The following is a 13,411-nucleotide window of genomic DNA, read 5'->3' as shown; positions in this document are numbered from 1 at the left end:
GTTGAAACAAACAACTCTTTCTACTTCAGGAAGGCTCCGCCCAATGGGCGGGTCTTACCACAGAACAGTATTAATATCGGAGTTCTCGATCTAAATTCTTTTATTGACAATGACTCTTGGATGAGAGTTGAAACGTCTATTTTTTTCAAACTGAGTCCAGATGACTACAACTGAAGCTTTTTCTACTATTCTAAGCTATGCTAACAACCTTCCATTTTCATTCATTGCATTTCTATTAATATTATTATTATTACTATTATTATTATTATTATTATTATTATTTCATTTTGTGCACATAAGCACTGCTAACCTGTGCCAGTCTTCATTTTCTGAGACTGATTGCCTTTTTGTCTCTTTTTTACAGTTTTACAAAAAAGTATTCAACTTGAGTAAATGGAGTCAAGTTCAAAGTCATAACACTTCATTTCAAGTCTTTTCGATCCTGCCAATCTACACAGAGGTCTCGGGTGGACAGAATATCTGGTTTGACCACCCAGGGATGAGCCCCGGGCGCAGAGCAGCAGTGTAAGACGCTCCTCTGTCGCCGAGCCCCCGCCCGCTCTGTCGCCGAGCTCCCGCTCTAGCTCCCGCCTGCTCTGTCGCCGAGCTCCCGCCCGCTCTAGCTCCCGCCCGCTCTGTCCCCGAGCTCCCGCTCTAGCTCCCGCCCGCTCTGTCGCTGAGCTCCTGCCCGCTCTGTCGCTGCTGCCCGCTCTGTCGCTGAGCTCCTGCCCGCTCTGTCGCTCCTGCCCGCTCTGTCGCTCCTGCCCGCTCTGTCGCTCCTGCCCACTCTGTCGCTCCTGCCCGCTCTGTCGCTGAGCTCCTGCCCGCTCTGTTGCTCCTGCCCGCTCTGTTGCTCCTGCCCGCTCTGTCGCTCCTGCCCACTCTGTCGCTCCTGCCCGCTCTGTCGCTGAGCTCCTGCCCGCTCTGTCGCTCCTGCCCGCTCTGTCGCTGAGCTCCTGCCCGCTCTGTCGCTCCTGCCCGCTCTGTCGCTGAGCTCCTGCCCGCTCTGTTGCTCCTGCCCGCTCTGTTGCTCCTGCCCGCTCTGTCGCTCCTGCCCACTCTGTCGCTCCTGCCCGCTCTGTCGCTGAGCTCCTGCCCGCTCTGTCGCTCCTGCCCGCTCTGTCGCTGAGCTCCTGCCCGCTCTGTCGCTCCTGCCCGCTCTGTCGCTGAGCTCCTGCCTGCTCTGTTGCTCCTGCCCGCTCTGTCGCTCCTGCCCGCTCTGTCGCTGAGCTCCTGCCCGCTCTGTCGCTCCTGCCCGCTCTGTTGCTCCTGCCCGCTCTGTCGCTCCTGCCCGCTCTGTCGCTGAGCTCCTGCCCGCTCTGTCGCTGAGCTCCTGCCCGCTCTGTCGCTCCTGCCCGCTCTGTCGCTCCTGCCCGCTCTGTCGCTCCTGCCCGCTCTGTCGCTCCTGCCCGCTCTGTCGCTCCTGCCCGCTCTGTCGCTCCTGCCCACTCTGTCGCTCCTGCCCGCTCTGTCGCTGAGCTCCTGCCCGCTCTGTTGCTCCTGCCCGCTCTGTTGCTCCTGCCCGCTCTGTCGCTCCTGCCCACTCTGTCGCTCCTGCCCGCTCTGTCGCTGAGCTCCTGCCCGCTCTGTCGCTCCTGCCCGCTCTGTCGCTGAGCTCCTGCCCGCTCTGTCGCTCCTGCCCGCTCTGTCGCTGAGCTCCTGCCCGCTCTGTTGCTCCTGCCCGCTCTGTTGCTCCTGCCCGCTCTGTCGCTCCTGCCCACTCTGTCGCTCCTGCCCGCTCTGTCGCTGAGCTCCTGCCCGCTCTGTCGCTCCTGCCCGCTCTGTCGCTGAGCTCCTGCCCGCTCTGTCGCTCCTGCCCGCTCTGTCGCTGAGCTCCTGCCTGCTCTGTTGCTCCTGCCCGCTCTGTCGCTCCTGCCCGCTCTGTCGCTGAGCTCCTGCCCGCTCTGTCGCTCCTGCCCGCTCTGTCGCTCCTGCCCGCTCTGTCGCTCCTGCCCGCTCTGTCGCTCCTGCCCGCTCTGTCGCTGAGCTCCTGCCCGCTCTGTTGCTCCTGCCCGCTCTGTCGCTCCTGCCCGCTCTGTCGCTGAGCTCCTGCCCGCTCTGTCGCTGAGCTCCTGCCCGCTCTGTCGCATAAGGCGTTCAGAGGCAGATAGAGACTGTGTGTGTCCCTCGTGCAAATAATGCCAAAAAGTCAAACCTCAGAAGAACTATTTAAGGTCCCTTGAAAAAGAGGTTTGGATCTCAATGGGTTCTTACCTGGTTAGATAAAGGTTAATAAAGGGTGCCTGACCAAATAAATTACTTAGCCCTCACACATGATATAAATAAACTAATAAATAAGCATGTAAAATGTTGAGGCTAAACATTAGGTCAATTTCCTCCTAATTGCTTTTAGTTAATTGATTAATTAAGTGAGTATAACATAGATTGTACCGGGGGTTCCTGCACAGGCCTTGCTGGCAGATCATAAAGAGTTTGGACGTTTGGAGTCATTTTGGATTAACAAATATGTTAAATCTTAAATTGGTTGGCTTATAATCAAAGTTTTTCACGTGACAGCACAGATTCTGTCTGGACACAAAAGTACAAACGTTTTTCAAATATAACACATCACATACAGAACACAAAACACAATCAGAGAGCAGTAGACAAAGAAAGCAAATAAATAAAGAATCTGGGCCTAAAAACTTGGATTTAGTTCGGGAACTCGAATCTGTAGCCAGGAAACTAGCAGACAACAGGAATCACTTGAGGTTCAATCTTAGATGCAGACAGAACAACATGATCCCGAAGAGCCTGCAGATCAAATCACCGGTCAGAGGACACAGAGCAGAGAAGATTTGGAGAAGGAGCCTTATGCAGATGCTCAGTGAAAGGATCCAGGAAAACAACATCAGAATTGATAAATTGAAAGACAGAACAGGAACTTTACAGGAGAAATGAACCAGCATACTCCCTGAAGAAGCTTTCAAAAGAGTGCTGGATTTTACACAGACAGCACAAGAAGCACAGCACAGGAAGAGCAAAGAACGCCAAATCAAGAAGTTCAACATTCTTTTGAACAAAAAGAATGCAGGTGAGGTCGAGCTCGACATTAGGACTGAGACAGACAAATTAGCGACCAGCAAAAACAATTGGATTAAGAACCTATCAGATCGTGTTCTGACACAGGCAGAAAAGGACGTGCTCTCTAAAGGGCTCAATTTCTCTGTCACCTCTAAACACATCCCTACAGAGGACTACATCACAGCCACTGAAACTGTAATTAGGAACAACAAAATGACTGAATCGGAGGCTGCAGACCTGAGGCTACGTGTCACAGCGACTCTGAAGAGTGCCATCCATCCATCCATTTTCTTACGCTTTATCCGGGGCCGGGTCGCGGGGGCAGCAGTCTGAGCAGGGACTCCCAGACTTCCCTCTCCCCAGACACTTCCTCCAACTCTTCCGGGGGGATCCCGAGGCGTTCCCAGGCCAGCCAAGAGACATAGTCTCTCCAAAGTGTCCTGGGTCTACCCCGGAGCCTCTTCCCGGTGGGACATGCCTGAAACACCTCCCGAGGGAGGCGCCCAGGAGGCATCCGGAACAGATGCCCGAGCCACCTCAGCTGGCTCCTCTCGACGTGGAGGAGCAGCGGCCCTACGCCGAGCTTCCCCCGTGTGGCCGAGCTCCTCACCTTATCTCTAAGGGAGCGCCCAGCCACACGGCGGAGGAAACTTATTTCGACCACTTGTATCCGCGATCTTGTCCTTGCGGTCATTACCTAAAACTCATGACCATAGGTGAGGGTAGGAACGTAGACCGACCTGTAAATAGAGAGCTTTGCCTTTCGACTCAGCTCCCTCTTCACCACAACGGTTGATGCAGCGACTGCATCACTGCAGCCGCTGCACCGATCCAACTGTCGATCTCACGCTCCATCCTTCCCTCACTCGTGAACAAGACCCCGAGATACTTGAACTCCTCCACTTGGGCCAAGGACACCCCACCCACCTGGAGAGGGCAAGCCACCTTTTTCCGGTCGAGAACCATGACCTCGGATTTGGAGCTGATTCTCATCCCAGACGCTTCACTCTCGTCCCAGTGCAGCTGCAGATCCGGATTTGATGGAGCCATCAGGACAACATCGTCTGCAAACAGCAGAGATGAGATCTTGTGGTCACCAAACCGGACACCCTCCGACCCCTGACCACACCCTCCGACCCCTGACCGACCCTCCGACCCCTGACCACACCCTCCGACCCCTGACTGCGCTTAGAAATTCTGTCCATAAAAACTATGAACAGAACCGGTGACAAAGCGCAGCCCTGAGGAGTCCCACATGCACTGGGAACAGGTCTGACTTACAGCTCCTGCTCCGGTCAGACAGGGACCGGACAGCCCTGAGCAAAGGGCCCCGGACCCCGTACTCCCGGAGCACCCCCCAAAGGACACCCCGAGGGACACGGTCGAAAGCCTTCTCCAGATCCACAAAGCACATGTGGACTGAACTCCCATGAGCCCTCGAGCACCCGATGGAGGGATTAGAAATACATTGATATCATTTAGATATTATTACCATTGAGTTCTGATGTATAAGCCTTGATCAAAATGTCAGACAGAGGGTTATAATGTCATGACCTTGTTTAATTTATTGGTCATAATAACTCCTTATTTGTAAAAAACTTATAAAAGTTCAGTTTCAAGTAAAAAGATTATGAAACAAATCAAAACGTTCCATTTGATTTAATCTTATGTAGAACTAGGGAAAGATATTTTTCTGAAATAATTGGAAGCTGCAGTAACAACTGGCGTGTCCTGTTTGCCACAGTAAACAGATTAACAAACCCTCCAGCTCAGCTGCCGTTAGAACTCATTTCCACATCCAAGTGTAATGAGTTTGCATTATTCTTTAATGACAAAGTTCAGGGCATTAAAAATGCTATAAATTCCACAATGCAAAAAATTACCCTAAAACCACCAAGACACTTAGAGCTGACTCACTTTGCACCAGTAACTGACAAAACTGTCCATGAGATCATCACCAGTCTGAGTTCATCTACATGCTGCCTTGATGTGTTACCCACCGAATTTCTAGAGTCTGTGCTGAACAGTTTGTTAGCACCACTCACTCACATAGTTAACATGTCGCTTCAATCTGGAACATTCCCAATGTCTTTGAAAACTGCGGTCATAAAGCCTCTCCTAAAGAAGAGCAGTCTTGATGCCGCAGTACTGAGTCATTACCGGCCCATCTCTAATCTGCCATTTTGGGGCAAAGTCCTTGAAAAGGTTGTTTACCAACAGCTCACAGATTTCCTCTTAATAAACAACTCATTTGATGTTTTTCAGTCAGGTTTTAGACCTCATCACAGCACTGAGACTGCTCTTGTCAAGGTGACAAATGACATCCGCCTGAACACTGACACGGGCAAAGCCTCAGTCTTAATTCTGTTAGATCTGATGCTGCTTTTGACACTGTTGATCATGGGATCCTCTTACAGAGACTAGAGGACTGGTTAAGGTCCTATCTGGAAGACAGGAAGTACTTTGTTGAAATTGGTAGCTGTGTCTCAGACCACATGACCCTGACCTGTGGAGTGCCCCAAGGGTCAGTCCTGGGTCCCCTTCTGTTCAACCTCTACATGCTGCCGTTGGGTCAGTTGATACGCAGTGAAAATGTGTCCTATCACAATGATGCAGACGACACTCAGATCTATGTTTCACTATCGGCAGGTGACTATGGACCAGTAGATTCACTCTGTCACTGCATCCAACAGATCAGTTTGTGGATGCAAAACAACTTTCTCCAGCTGAACTCAGACAAGACTGAAATAATCGTTTTTGGCCCACAGAAACAAAGAGAAAGTGTTAGCGGTCACCTCCAGAGTCTCGCTCTAAAACCTACAAACCAAATTAGAAATCTGGGGGTAATAATGGACTCAGACTTGAACTTTAATAGCCACGTCAAATCAATAACATCAGCAGCTTTTTACCATCTAAAAAACATTGCCAAAATCAAAAATATAGTGTCAAAACCAGATTTAGAGAGACTTATCCACGCGTTTGTCTCCTGTAGATTAGACTACTGTAACGGCCTGCTCACTGGTCTCTCCAAACGAGCTGTAAAACAGCTGCAGTACATCCAGAACGCTGCTGCGTTCTGGATGTACTGCAGCTGATCACATTAGTCCTGTTCTCAGGTCTCTGCACTGGCTCCCTGTGGCTCAGAGAATAGACTTTAAAGCAGCTCTGCTTGTGTACAAGTCTCTCCATGGCCTAGCACCAAAGTACATCTTGGATATGTTAGTGCCATATGAACCATCTCGGACTCTGAGGACCTCAGGGACCGGCCTCCTGCTGGTGCCAGAGTCAGGACTAAACATGGACCGGCCTCCTGCTGGTGCCAGAGTCAGGACTAAACATGGACCGGCCTCCTGCTGGTGCCAGAGTCAGGACTAAACATGGACCGGCCTCCTGCTGGTGCCAGAGTCAGGACTAAACATGGACCGGCCTCCTGCTGGTGCCAGAGTCAGGACAAAACATGGGGAATCTGCGTTTCAGTTTTATGCAGCTAAAATCTGGAACAGTCTTCCTGAAGATGTGAGACAGGCTTCAACTCTGACAATGTTCAAATCTAAGCTAAAAACTGTTTTGTTTAGCTGCGCATATGACTAAAAGGATTTTTTCTTTGCACTCTTCTCTTTTGTTTGTGATTTTATTAGTTTAGAAAATCAGTTGGATTGATAATTTTTAATTTAGTTAATTTTATTGTATTTCTGTAATTTCTTTGTGATTTGAATGCATTTTTCCTGCTGTGAAGCACTTTGAATTGCCTTGTGTATGAAATGTGCTCTACAAATAAACTTGCCTTGCCTTGCCTTGCCTTTTACAATCTGGTGCAAAACCTTTAGACCTTTTGTATAAGGTATGAGCTCAAATTTCCCCAACTAATGCATTTTTTTGGCACCTCAGAACGAGGAAACTGCATTTGACAGACACATTAATCCGTGTATTACTAAGTTGTATTTTCAACCCACATCGGCGGAAGGAGGAAAAGATATCGATTTGGTCGAGGACATAATTATAACGCCTTTCTCAAGACGAACTTTTCAAGAAAAGTTAGACATTGTAAGAGGTCGTCCGACACCAACGCTGCAAAGCCTGTTACAGGCGGGTTTGTTTCCCACTTTCAAAGTTTGGACATCGGCCTGTTGAAAACGCTTTGAAAACGCGTTGACAACGAGCGGAGAACGAGCGGAGAACGCACGGAGAACGAGCGGAGAACGCACGGAGAACGAGCGGAGAACGAGCGGAGAACGAGCGGAGAACGAGCGGACATCGAGCGGACATCGGCACAGAGAAGGTGAGGCAACGCCTGGTTAAACTGCGTTTCTGTCTAAATGTACAGTGTCTAGAGCCATGACATCATAAAGAGGGTAACATGATGTAATATGAGGTGGAGTCATTCGGGTGGGACTGTGTAGGGTTAGGGTTAGGGACCTCACTGAAGGCCCCCAGACCCACGGCCCGACACTGGATGATTTAATACCCATATAACCAAATGACTCAATAGCGCCCCCTGCCCATTACGTGAAATGTCAACATTGTCTGATTTGTCTGAAACGTAGGGGTTATATTCTCCTCCACCATGAAAAATAGTGCATTACAGATATTGTGTATTTTTCACTATTGGCCAATGAATGCTCACAAACACATTCATATCATTCAGGAGACAACACGCTTCATCTGATTGGGTTGAAATTGTAATCATTTCTATTCCACCGATTACAATAATGTGACATTATGATCGGTGTTCTAACGCCACCTACAAGAATCATAAACATGACTTTGATTAGTTCAATTCTGAAGAGCGCTCCTTGATGTGCCCTTGATCCTAAAAGTCAATCAGACCTATGACCCATTTTGTACATTTTGGCCTCTAGGGGCCCTCCACGCCAAATAATACAAAACAGGCTTAAAGACACTAAACATCAGCACAAATGCACCAAAGTTGTCAGTGTGAACTAAGTTAATTAAAAGCTCAATCTTGTAACTATAATTTGCAGGCTGCTCAAATAAAGGCTCATGTCATTCGAAACAGTGGTAGAGACAATGACACAAGTCAAATATATGAATCATGCACGAGCATTGTCCTATGACACAGAAAAGGGAGTGTCACAGGGCAAAGAGAAGCTGAACATGTACAACCTCATTTTATGTAGAACTAGAGAAAGATATTTCTCTGAAATAATTGGAAGCTGCAGTAACAACGGGCGTGTCCTGTTGCCACAGTAACAGATGAACAAACCCTCCAGCTCAGCTGCCGTTAGAACTCATTTCCACATCAAGTGTAATGAGTTTACATTATTCTTTAATGACAAAGTTCAGGGCATTAAAAATGTTATAAATCCCACAATGCAAAAAATTACCCTAAAACCACCGAGACACTTAGAGCTAACTCACTTTGCACCAGTAACTGACAAAACTGACTGAGCACTAACTCCACCTGCAGGAGGAGCTCTGACTCCACCTGCAGGAGGAGCTCTGACTCCACCTGCAGGGTACACCACCCTCATCGCCATGACGACACCACCCTCATCACCATGACGACACCACCCTCATCACCATGACGACACCGCCCTCATCGCCATGACGACACCGCCCTCATCACCATGACGACACCGCCCTCATCACCATGACGACACCGCCCTCATCACCATGACGACACCATCCTCATCGCCATGACGACACCGCCCTCATTGCCATGACGACACCGCCCTCATCGCCATGACGACACCGCCCTCATCGCCATGACGACACCGCCCTCATCACCATAACGACACCGCCCTCATCACCATGACGACACCACCCTCATCACCATGATGACACCTCCCTCATCACCATGACGACACCACCCTCATGGGGCTCATCTCAGACGGGGATGAGTCTGTTACAGGAGGTGGAGCGGCTGGTGCAACAGTAACAACCTGGAGTTCAACGTCCAGAAGACAGTGGAGATGATCATGGACTTCAGGAAAGTCACAGCCCCCCCCCCCTCCTCTGCTCCACCATCACCAGGACCTCAAGTGGGAGGAGCCACCATCACCAGGACCTCAAGTGGGAGGAGCCACCATCACCAGGACCTCAAGTGGGAGGAGCCACCATCACCAGGACCTCAAGTGGGAGGAGCCACCATCAGCTCCTCATGAAGAAGAACCAGCAGAGGATGTACTTCCTGCAGCAGCTGAGGGAAGACAAGCTGATGATGGAGCAGTTCTACACGGCCATCACCTCCTCCATCACCTCCTCCATCACCTCCTCCATCACCTCTTCCATCACCTCCTCCATCACCTCCTCCATCACCATGTGGTACGCTGGAGCCACAGAGAGGGACAAACAGAGACTACAGCGCCCTCTGATGAGAAGGTGATCAGCTGCAGACTTCATCTCTGCAGGACTCTGGGACGAACAGCTCTGATCACAGCCGACCCTTCTCACCCTGGACTATTTGAGCCACTCCCCTCAGAAAGGAGGCCACTCCCCTCAGGCAGGAGACCACTCCCCTCAGACAGGAGGCCACTCCCCTCAGACAGGAGGCCACTCCCCTCAGACAGGAGGCCACTCCCCTCAGGCAGGAGGCCGCTCCCCTCAGGCAGGAGGCCACTCCCCTCAGACAGGAGGCCACTCCCCTCAGACAGGAGGCCACTCCCCTCAGGCAGGAGACCACTCCCCTCAGACAGGAGGCCACTCCCCTCAGACAGGAGGCCACTCCCCTCAGACAGGAGGCCACTCCCCTCAGGCAGGAGACCACTCCCCTCAGACAGGAGGCCACTCCCCTCAGACAGGAGGCCACTCCCCTCAGACAGGAGGCCACTCCCCTCAGGCAGGAGGCCGCTCCCCTCAGGCAGGAGGCCACTCCCCTCAGACAGGAGGCCGCTCCCCTCAGGCAGGAGGCCACTCCCCTCAGGCAGGAGGCCACTCCCCTCAGACAGGAGGCCACTCCCCTCAGGCAGGAGGCCACTCCCTCAGACAGGAGGCCACTCCCCTCAGGCAGGAGGCCACTCCCCTCAGACAGGAGGCCACTCCCCTCAGACAGGAGGCCACTCCCCTCAGGCAGGAGGCCACTCCCCTCAGACAGGAGGCCACTCCCCTCAGACAGGAGGCCACTCCCCTCAGACAGGAGGCCACTCCCCTCAGGCAGGAGGCCACTCCCTCAGACAGGAGGCCACTCCCCTCAGGCAGGAGGCCACTCCCCTCAGACAGGAGGCCACTCCCCTCAGGCAGGAGGCCACTCCCTCAGACAGGAGGCCACTCCCCTCAGACAGGAGGCCACTCCCCTCAGGCAGGAGGCCACTCCCCTCAGACAGGAGGCCACTCCCCTCAGGCAGGAGGCCACTCCCTCAGACAGGAGTTCACTCCCCTCAGGCAGGAGGCCACTCCCCTCAGACAGGAGGCTACTCCCCTCAGACAGGAGGCCACTCCCCTCAGGCAGGAGGCCACTCCCCTCAGACAGGAGGCCACTCCCCTCAGGCAGGAGGCCACGCCCCTCAGACAGGAGGCCACTCCCCTCAGACAGGAGGCCACTCCCCTCAGACAAGAGGCTACTCCCCTCAGGCAGGAGGCCACTCCCCTCAGACAGGAGGCCACTCCCCTCGGGAAGGGGAAGCCACTCCCCTCAGACAGGAGGCCACTCCCCTCAGACAGGAGGCCACTCCCCTCAGACAGGAGGCCACTCCGCTCAGGCAGGAGGCCACTCCCCTCAGACAAGAGGCTACTCCCCTCAGGCAGGAGGCCACTCCCCTCAGACAGGAGGCCACTCCCCTCGGGAAGGGGAAGCCACTCCCCTCAGACAGGAGGCCACTCCCCTCAGACAGGAGGCCACGGTCCATTAGAACAGTTTCCTTCCATCTGCTGTTAATTAAACTTGAATCACTGACTGTTTTGTTCAGTTGTAAATGTGAGGATTTTATTTGCACTTTTCTCTTTTAGGTCTTAAACTGTTGTGATTTCTGTCATGTCTGTGATTTTAATGCAGGTCCAGGTCCAGGTCAGATCCAGGTCCAGTTCAGATCCAGTCCAGGTCCAAGTCAATTCCAGGTCCAGTTCAAATCCGGTCCAAGTCCAGGTCCAGTTCACATCCGGTCCAAGTCCAGGTCCAGGTACAGGTCCAGGTCCAGGTCCAAGTCCAGGTCAGATCCGGTCCAGGTCCAGGTCCAGGTCCAGGTCCAGGTCCAGCTCCAGGTCAGATCCAGTCCAAGTCCAGGTCCAAGTCCAGATCAGGTCAGGTCCAGTCCAGATCCGGTCCAGGTCCAGTTCAGATCCGGTCCAAGTCCAGGTCCAAGTCCAGGTCCAGGTCCAGTTCAGATCTGGTCCAAGTCCAGGTCCAGGTCCAGGTCCACATACCTTGCGCAGACACTTGGAGCACAGGCTGTGAGAACATTCCAGGAGCTTTGGCCTCCGACTCTGGAGGTCGTACCGACTGTAGCAGATCTTACACTCCACGTCCACCTCGTCCACGCAGCCCATTCTAGTTCAGCCCTGTCCCACTTCTGTCCCTGTCCCACTTCTGTCCCGGTTCAGTCCCAGTTCTGTTCTGCTTCAATCTTGCTTTACTCCGTTTTGTTTGTTTCTTTGCAGCTCATCCTTGTCCATGTCCGTCAGCGTCTCCACACATGTCCTTGCCCACGAGAGGAGCTCACTGTGGGGCCACTGTGGGGCCACTGTGGGGCCACAGTTAGCGTTGTTAGGTGTGGAGGGGACTAGAACAACCCGGAGCCCGGGACAACAACACCCCTGTGCTGCCGGGAATGTCCCGCTCACCCTTTTGTTGTCCACGATGATGAAGTCGCATCTAATTAGAGCAGAAGGACTGAGGCCCGGACATAATGAGGGACAAACACTTCATTATCTATAGATCCAACTTTATTTGTACAGCACATTTTACCAACACAAAGTTTCCAAAGTGCAAAGTACAAAATGAACACAAGCAAAATATGTTCAGAAAAATAAATATATAATTGTACTGGCGTCCCCCTCTGTCCTTCAGACCCTGTGAGAGTCTCTTAAATATTTAATTCTTTGTGTTTTCAGTGTCCTTCCCCGTGTCTCCGTCTCTCGTCCCGTACATGTTCCTCAGATGCTTTTGCACCCAGCAGGACGCTCTGGTGTAGGACGACGGCCCAGCAGGACGCTCTGGTGTAGGACGACGGCCCAGCAGGACGCTCTGGTGTAGAACGACGGCCCAGCAGGACGCTCTGGTGTAGGACGACGGCCCAGCAGGACGCGCTGGTGTAGGACGACGGCCCAGCAGGACGCTCTGGTGTAGGACGACGGCCCAGCAGGACGCTCTGGTGTAGAACGACGGCCCAGCAGGACGCTCTGGTGTAGGACGACGGCCCAGCAGGACGCTCTGGTGTAGGACGACGGCCCAGCAGGACGCTCTGGTGTAGGACGACGGCCCAGCAGGACGCTCTGGTGTAGGACGACGGCCCAGCAGGACGCTCTGGTGTAGGACGACGGCCCAGCAGGACGCTCTGGTGTAGGACGACGGCCCAGCAGGGCGCGCTGGTGTAGGACGACGGCCCAGCAGGACGCTCTGGTGTAGGACGACGGCCCAGCAGGGCGCGCTGGTGTAGGACGACGGCCCAGCAGGACGCTCTGGTGTAGGGCGACGGCCCAGCAGGACGCTCTGGTGTAGGACGACGGCCCAGCAGGACGCTCTGGTGTAGGACGACGGCCCAGCAGGACGCTCTGGTGTAGGACGATGGCGCCATCGTGTGGTTGAAGTGCAGACAGCAGGAAAATGCCCCTCATCTCACCCAAGATTTTAAATCACAAACCAACATCAACTGGACGGTTCCGCTTTTATTTGGAAGAACCAGCTAGTCTACCCAACCCCTTCCTGTCAAGTTCAGTCCAGAGCTGGAGCTAGAGCCCGGGACACGGGACTCTCCATCCTGCTCTCCATCCTACTCTCCATCCTGCTCTCCATCCTACTCTCCATCCTACTCTCCATCCTGCTCTCCATCTGTAATGTAGGAAGAGAATCAAAGGAAACAAGTGGGTGTTTTGAAACTGTTCAGTTTATCAAAATGAAACGTTACCTTACCTCATGTGTCAGCCATTTTAGGTGCGCCGGCCAAAAGAGTCCCCAGGGAGCCGGAGCACCTTAAGAATGTTCCGGGGCAGAACATTGGAGGGGTGTATTAGGGAATTGACTATTTTAAAATATATGGTAAGGTTGAAATGGTGCACAGTAAATTAAATAAAGAATATATTTTTGTATTAAATTAAAGTATGTATATGTTTTCCTACATTTAGCTTTCATCTGTGCTGTTTTAGAAAGATTGTTACTTACCTGGTCTTTTGAGTAGGAGGGTCAATTCAACCCATCCATCCATTTTCTGCCGCTTTATCCGGGGCCGGGTCAGCAGTCTGAGCAGGGACTCCCAGACTTCCTTCTCCCCAGACA

General features: G+C 52.5%; 1 long non-coding RNA gene across 1 annotated transcript in view; it reads right to left on the bottom strand.

Annotated features, from left to right (window-relative positions):
* LOC140355802 (uncharacterized) overlaps window positions 1–11,452 on the bottom strand; it is a 302,561-nt gene extending 291,109 nt beyond the window's left edge. Inside the window, exon 1 of the long non-coding RNA XR_011926030.1 lies at window positions 11,344–11,452. This is a non-coding gene — a long non-coding RNA (uncharacterized lncRNA). The remainder of the gene's footprint in view (window positions 1–11,343) is intronic.
* Window positions 11,453–13,411: the final 1,959 nt, after the last annotated feature.

The sequence above is a fragment of the Eucyclogobius newberryi genome, unplaced genomic scaffold (assembly GCF_026437365.1).
Source record: "Eucyclogobius newberryi isolate DKJ021-1_F unplaced genomic scaffold, fEucNew1.0.hap1 SCAF_12, whole genome shotgun sequence".
In the NCBI taxonomy this organism is placed as follows: Eukaryota; Metazoa; Chordata; class Actinopteri; order Gobiiformes; family Gobiidae; genus Eucyclogobius; species Eucyclogobius newberryi.
Note: the sequence above shows the minus strand (reverse complement) of the source record. Positions and strands in the feature narration are given on the sequence as shown.